The 8,108-nt window shown below is 43.0% G+C and overlaps 1 non-coding gene across 1 annotated transcript; it reads left to right on the top strand.

The window, feature by feature from the left end:
* The first annotated feature begins 2,739 nt into the window (after positions 1 to 2,739).
* Positions 2,740 to 2,811, top strand: TRNAC-GCA. The gene has a single exon. It is a non-coding gene; the product is annotated as a tRNA-Cys (tRNA).
* Positions 2,812 to 8,108: the final 5,297 nt, after the last annotated feature.

The raw sequence follows: 8,108 nt of genomic DNA, 5'->3' as shown, positions 1-8,108 counted from the left end.
CAAGAACCAGTTCACAGTGATGGATTCTGGGTAGAACTTAGATACACTGCACACCAAACTCTGCTCCACATCCAACTTAAACGCTTGGGAAGTGATGTGACTGGATGGGATATCTGCAATAAAAGGGTCATCTATGTTGTTACAATGCATATTCCATATCAGAATCTAAACAAGTAACTATAGCCGTCTGCTTATATAACTGCCGGAAAAAATGAAATGTTCCCATGCTGTAGATTATATATAAGCCCCTGCCTAGCATATCTCTTAACTTTTTGAATACAGAAGTTATTGGCATGTCGTATTTCATCACATCTGCCCTAAGAAGCCTTTAATGTTCTACTCTCTTATTCATTTGGAGGGTTTTTATTCCTTTTGTCTCTTCTCACCTTTCCTCACTCACTACAGTGAAAGCAAGAGGGCTCAATACATCTTCCTCACTGGCTGATATAGATTAAAGGAGAACGATGAGATGAGTGATTTTCACTCATCCTCATAGTTGGAGCCAACGTGTGACAATGAGACTGTCACACGTCGGCTCAATAGATTGGGAAGAGAGCGAACACATACCGGCATTCGCTCACTTCTCCATCCAGTCCCTGCAGAGAGAGGTGACTGTCACTCACGGCTCCCCGCAGGGATTCTCCCCTGTCCGATCCTCCAGTGCTGAGTGGCGGAACGGACGGGGGAGGGTACAGCTGGCTCTGCCTCTAGATAGGCAGAGCCACTGTCACTCACGCAGCTGGGTGGATCTCAACAGTAATGTCGCGATCCGTACCAGCTGCGGCAGTCTCAGTATACCGAGAGCTGTAGCCCGCTATATACGGAGCTTCGGGTCACGGTATGACGCTAGTTTATGTCCTTCCGTGATCCTTAGGAGAACGATGGGGGAAAACACTTACCCCATAGTTCTCCTTTAATGACCATCCCCCTCACATACATGACATCTATGTACATCATTTGTTATATCCTTCCATAGACTTTCATGAATTGATTCGTATGATTATTTCTATACAATCACCACACCACATTCCGGATGCAGTAAAGCATGCGTTATACACACGCTGTCGTCACACTTTTACATGAGGATCATGCTATACACTGTCTATTCTTATTTTTGTAACTGGGAATGTGTACAGGCAGCGCTGCATCTGAAATTTGACAGGTAGTTAGTGAGGGACAGGGAGGCTCCTCCCTGTCTCCTCCCTTCCTCCTTTACACTAGCTTGGGGCGGGGCTTCAGGCCAGGGGCGGGGCTTCGGCCAGGGGGCGGGTCCGGGGGAATTCCGCACCCGGAATAGGAGGTACCGCACGTCACTGCATGACAGTATGTGTGTATTTCATGTTGCACCTTTGTCGCTATGTCGTCCTGATGAAGGGACCCTGCGTGGCCACGGAACGTTGGCTATTGGATTTATGTGACGCTGTTTCATAATAAATGTACACAAGGATTTGACAACATCTTCTGAGTGCTTGTGATCTTCCTTCTATACAACCCCCACACACCCAAAAATGCCATCACCAATGGTGTTATTTGGCATTCAGAACCTTGTAAAACTGTTTTTTTGTTTCGTTTCTTTAGGCCCTGTTCACATGATTTTAAGGTCCTGATCAGGTCCGGATCAGGTGCAGATCTGCAGACGTGGTGCTATGTGTTTTGCCGCGTTTTGGCGGCGTTTTTGATGCGTTCTGGTTAAAAAAAAGCTGGAGTGGGGCTGTCAGTATGTTAGCTGCATTGCAGTGCGTTTTTGACGCGCTTTTGCATTTCCGGACCATTTCCTGACCGTACAAAATGTGACATGCAGTATTTTTTCTGTCGTAACCTGAACGGACTGCGCACGTGAGAACTGTAGCCCATAAAACACACAGGGATACATTGGGATGCATTTTTAGTGCAGCAGCGTACGGAGCCGTTCAGCACAGAAAACGGACGTCGTGTGAACAGACCCTTAGGAATCCAACTCTGCGTTCATTCCACGCTATACTATTTTATTTTTTTATCTCGCTTTCCGTTTTGGTTTTGTCTTTTTGCATGTCTGTTTAAAGTTGAAGCGTAAATATTTTTCGTCAGTTTTAAATTTTTGTTATAGTTTATAGACTGATGCTTTGCATTTTTATTTTCTAATCATTTGTAGGAAATCATTATTTTACAAATATACATTTATTACAGGGAACTTCCAACCACTCAGTTTGCAAGGTATGCATATGAAAAATATTGCATGTTTGTCGGGTCAGGTCTATTTTTGCAACAACAACTGCAGCCAATTCCCCTACAGAGCTTCTATAACTGATCACTGGTTGGCTCGAAGTCCCCATTCACACTGAGCGATTTGTAGCGTGATTTCTACTCAAATATGAAGCTCAATGTAGCTCTTCCAATGCTTTTGAATGGAGATGTTCACATCTTGTAGCTCAATGTCGCCTGTAGCTTGTAGCTGAAGCTTGTCACTCAAGCATGACCTATTTTTCGGCGGATTTCCCATCTCAAACTAACCACTGAACCATTAGGTTCTCAAACAATTCATCCCCACACAGCTCCCTCCTCATGTATCACTTCCCCCTCCCTTTTAGATTGTAGGCCCTCAGGGGCAGGGCCCTCCTTACCATCTTGACTTGAATTGTATTGTGATTGTAATGTCTTCCTTATATTGTAAAGTGCTGCGCAAACTGTTGGTGCCATATAAATTCTGTATAATAATAATAATAATTTGGCCCCAATGGACTAGAAAAGCAGCACAATCAGGGGGGTATAGCTCAGTGGTAGAGCATTCGACTGCAGATCGAGAGGTCCCTGGTTCAAATCCGGGTGCCCCCTGTAGGCATTAAGCACAGCAATGATCAAAAGTCAAGAAATGTGTTATTTAAGACATTTAACACAATTAAACCTTGATTCCAGCGATTCAAGAGGTCCCTGGTTTGAATCTAGGTGCCCCCTTTACCTATTGTCCACCAATATTTTTGAAAGAATTCAAGAGGTCCCTGGTTCGAATCTAGGTGCCCTGGCCCTGTTTCGAATCTAGGTGCCCCGGCCCTGTTTCGAATCTCGGTGCCCCGCCCTTGTTTTGACTCTTTAGGTGCCCCCTTTACCTATTGTCCACCAATATTTTTGAAAGAATTCAAGAGGTCCCTGGTTCGAATCTAGGTGCCCTGGCCCTGTTTCGAATCTAGGTGCCCCGGCCCTGTTTCGAATCTAGGTGCCCCGGCCTTGTTTTGAATCTAGGTGCCCCGGCCTTGTTTTGAATCTAGGTGCCCCGGCTCTGTTTTGAATGTAGGTGCCCCCTTTACCTATTGTCCACCAATATTTTTGAAAGAAAAGATGGCAACTTCAAAATTGCTATTAAAAAAAAACTAGACTGCCAAAAGAAGCATTATGTAGCACGACAAAGTGTGCACTGCAGCTCAATGTCGCTCATTGGTGCTCAAAGTCGATCAGCTCAAATCAGTGCTGAAAAAGCTTGTAGTTTAGTGTGAATGGGGTCTTAGTGATCAATAAAAAAATGTCTAATAGCAATATATAATATTTACCTTCATTAAAACAAATGTAAAAACACATTTAAAGTCCAGTTAAAGTTTGGATTCTAATCAGCTAAACACACTTCAGGTGCATCAGAACAAAAGTTATAAACAGTCTTTCTGTTTGGTTGCTTTAGAAAACAGCCACAGCCTGAGGAGAAAAGCCTGTCCCCGGCCAGCATGCTGCAGAGAAAAACCTTTGCTCTGTGTGGAAATTGTGTTCATTCCATGGAGGCCCAACACAGCCTTTGATGAGTCAGAAGTTTACATCAGCAATCAACAAAGCTTATGTTGCCTCATGATTGGAGAGGTCAAGCTTGGAACTCTGCAGTGAGATCACGGCTTCCTCATGGAAAGCAAGAATTCTTCTCGAAAGAAAGAAAATATGGAAACCCTAAGAAATCATTTTTAAAATACAGTGAAGCAAGGACATTCTGTGACAATGCTATAGAAATACAGTGTTTCCCCGAAAATAAGACACTGTCTTATATTTTGTTTGGCTCAAAAAAACACACTAGGTCTTATTTTCGGGGTAGGTCTTATTATTATTTTTTTTAATGTACAACAATCCACACTTATTCATGTACAAAAATATGGTGATCAGGGCAATCAGGGGTTCCGTACCTTTCCAAGAGCAATTTGGTAACCAATCGCTGGCCAGAATGAGCGAAGCGCGCTTTCACTATAGATTCCTCACAGGCGGAGAGCATTTGGTATCACTCTGCCAGTGACAGGAGCCAGCGCTATAGAGGAGGCATCGGCTTATGCGGCTCTGCTCCCTCCGCTGCCGCCTCACTTCCTCTAACGCTGGCTTCATGGCAACGCTGATTCTCTCCCGCGGCTCTTCGGCTCTGCTCCCTCCGCTGCCGCCTCACTTCCTCTAACGCTGGCTTCATGGCACCGCTGATTCTCTCCCGCGGCTCTTCAAGTTCCCCCTTATGCCACCACCGGCCCTGGGAATGGTCACAACTAGGTCTTATTTTCGGGGTAGGTCTTATATTTTAGCAATTCCCAAAAATAGTTCTAGGTCTTATTTTCGGGGTAGGTTGTATTTTCGGGGAAACAGGGTAGCACATCTATCTATCTATCTATCTATCTATCTATCTATCTATCTATCTATCTATCTATCTATCTATCTCCTTTTTCTATTTCTCTGTGGGTTTGACCTTTGGAATCTGGAATAAATAATACTTTTTTTCTGATTGTCAGCCCTTGAAAAGCCAAACCTACTTGCTGTGCTAGGCGTCCTTTTGATGCCTAAACTTACCCTTCCTGTGTTTATTAATTGCCCTTTGTAAATATATGTTACCTCCATACACCAGCCGGAAGTCCTCCTGGAGAGGTGCAGTAAGAGACTCGTGTTGGACTCTGCAGGAGAAGATCCGCTCTCTGTCCTCCTCAGTGGGTTTTATTGTTACTGAGCTGTCCACACTGTACGTCCCATCCGGGTCTCTCTGAGGGTTCCCCACCAGGACATTATTCAGTATCTCTCCATCCCGAAGCCATTTGATATCAATATCCACCGGGAAGAATCCAGAGATGACACTGCGTACGGAACTTCTTTCATTTTTCACAACGACTTTGTCTGTAATGGTGATCTGTGGAGGAGCTGAAACATACACATCATGCCATTGTAATAACAACATCTTACCATACACAGTACTATTGTTTAATATATGTGTGTATATATAGAAGTTATAATGGCCCTTTCACTATGAGGTTTAAACTAAAGTAAAGCCACCTTGTAAAAGGGGAATTGGTTTTTGCTGTAAATCACCCAGAGATAGGTCGGCACCTGGAAAGAACAGCTAGACCAGAAAGGATCAGATATTCTGAATAAAACATGAGATGGTTAAGACACTAAATAGATTTTTGGTGGTTAAACTACAAGCAACCCTAAGCCAACACTGTACACATTCCAGAAGCCAGGTTGCTCATGCTCCTAATGAATTCAATTTGGTGTTTGTTAGTCTGTGAAGGTTCATATTTCTTTAGGTCATGGTGTAGCTTGTCACATTCAACTGAACCTATTCTGACGATTGATCATTTCCAGACTGGAGGTCATCGAAACCTAAATGCCCAGACCAAAATGTATCATCATCCCACCATCTCTGGGACAGGAAGAGAGAGGAGGTCCTCGTAATGAGGGCACAACAATAAAACCCAGTTGGAGGTTCTCCCCTTACCCTATTCTATTCTTAATAAATAAAAGTTTGGGCTGGATCTAAGCATTACCTAATGGCTGAAACCTCATAATGTATCTGTCAAAAAGCGACAGGTTTTTGGACTATACTTTAAACTGCATACCGTGTACATCCAGTCGGATCTCCTTCTCTTCCTTCTCTGACTCTTTGTAGATCATGGAGCACTTATAGATCCCTCCATCCTTTATAGCGATGTTTGATATAGAAAGATCAGCGGTTCCATCTTCTACTCTGCCCGTATATGACATACGGGGATCTGAAGATATCACTACCGCATTCTTAAACCTTAATATTTCCTTTTCCTGGAAGTACCAAGTCACTGAAAGAGATTTGGGATCGATGGGAGGGTTCTTGACTGTGAACAAGCAGGGAATGTTCACATCTTTCCCCATCAAGGCTTGATGGGCAGACAGTGTATATGCCCAACCTGTAGATCATAAAAATATAGTTATTTATATATATAGTTTTATTAAAATGTTTTTTGTTTTCATGTTCTAGGTTTGTAAAATTATCATATGCAGTATTTCGCCATGTGACAGGGCTGGGCCAATCAGTGCTCTCACATGGGGAGTCCATAGCCCAGACTTATAGCTTAGACAGTGCTTACACATTGGCTGCTATCTTCTATTGCTTGGGGATCAATACAAATGTATACTCCATAGAAGCCATTGTGTCCATGCACTGAACGACTGATGGCCAACAGGTCTGAAACAGCTGTATACAGTTTGGAATAAACGGCTCTGTTATATTAGAGTGCCGTATCAGTGCTATAAACCAGCGGTTCTAGATGTACAGTAAGCTAGGCGTGAATAAAGGAATTATTTGCATGTCTCCTCCCCCTTTCCTAAAAGGAGGGATAATCCTTACATTTTTGGGATTTGTAAAGCAATAAGAAACGTAGACAATTTCTGTTCTTGAATGCTCTATTATATATCACACTTGTTCAGTGGGGGTGTGACAATAATGAGGTCCAATGAACTCCATACTGAATAAAGAGATTGGGGTCGTGTTGAACACAGTGCGCCCTCTCTTCTCCATAATGCCCAAGTCAGCAAAAGACAATTAGATTTAGCAAATCTTTTGTGTGAGACACATTACATATTATCCCCACCCCTCCCCCCACCGAAATACCCAGCTCAAGACAAGATCAGGTTTGAATGCATAAAGAGTACTTGCAGAAGTGTGGCAAGCACAACACTAATTGGCTGCTGAAAATTGGTCATCCCATTAAATTCCATTAAGGTAAGCGTGCTAGTGGCTATCATAACATCACTCAGTGGAGGCCTGAAAACCAGAGACTGTCACATAGCCTTGTTGTAAATATTTTGTCAGAACAGTTTAAAGATTACACATTCCAGTCTGGGTTTTGTCTTAACAGCCAGAGCAAAAACGGAAAATTGCATACTTACCTATCGGTAATTTTCCTTTCCTGACCCCAATACATGGCAGCATGCAATGGGTATGGCTCCGCCCCCAGCCCAATCACAGGACCAGTTATACGATAATGAAGCCCGCCTCCCAAGGCCACTATTCTCGTAACAAGTACTCAATGCGAAAGCCATGGGAGGGTCCTGTATGCTGCCATGTATTGACGTCAGGAAAGGAAAATTACCGATAGGTAAGTGTACAATTTTCCATTTTCCTGACACCTACATGGCAGCATACCATGGGATATAGCGAGCACACTACCAGGGAGGGTAATTCTGAGATATTTATTTATTTGTACCACATTCAGAACCAACTTTACCATGGATAAGACTCTTGGATAGACCCTGTAATGGGACAGAATATATATACCAGGCTACTGCCTTCCAGAGGAGTGAGGACAGAAAAAAGAATAGTGGCCTTGGGAGGCGGGCTTTAATTTATAGTATAACTGGTCCTGTGATTGGGCTGGAGGCAGAGCCATACCCCATTGTATGCTGCCATATAGGTGTCAGGAAAGCTATTTTATATTACACAAATTGTGATATTATAAAATGACATTCACAACAAGTGTCTACCCAAATGTATCAGAAAATTATAGTCAGTTAGATACCAGACAGACACTGCTCTATTATATATGTGCAGAGAGCTGAGGACACATATAAACCTCCTGAGGAGGCCACATATAAGAGGTATATCATGTGTAGTCTTTATCAAATTGTGATTTTGTTGCTTATCAGACTGAAAAACGTGGGCATCGGGAAATATTGATACAGATATAAAAACTGGAACTGAGGGAGCATCAGCTGCAAAACAATACAATCTTTACACACCCCTCAGAACTTTTTGGTGGTTATATCATTTCTGTAGAAACCCTCCAGGGTGTGCACAGAAATCTACTTGGAATTGGCAGCAGACAGCTCTTAATTGTCCTTCTTGACTGTAAAAGTGGAAATACAGTATTCACCTT

The sequence above is a fragment of the Nanorana parkeri genome, unplaced genomic scaffold, assembly GCF_000935625.1.
Source record: "Nanorana parkeri isolate BGI_ZX_2015 unplaced genomic scaffold, ASM93562v1 scaffold2077, whole genome shotgun sequence".
Lineage (NCBI taxonomy): Eukaryota > Metazoa > Chordata > Amphibia > Anura > Dicroglossidae > Nanorana > Nanorana parkeri.
Note: the sequence above shows the minus strand (reverse complement) of the source record. Positions and strands in the feature narration are given on the sequence as shown.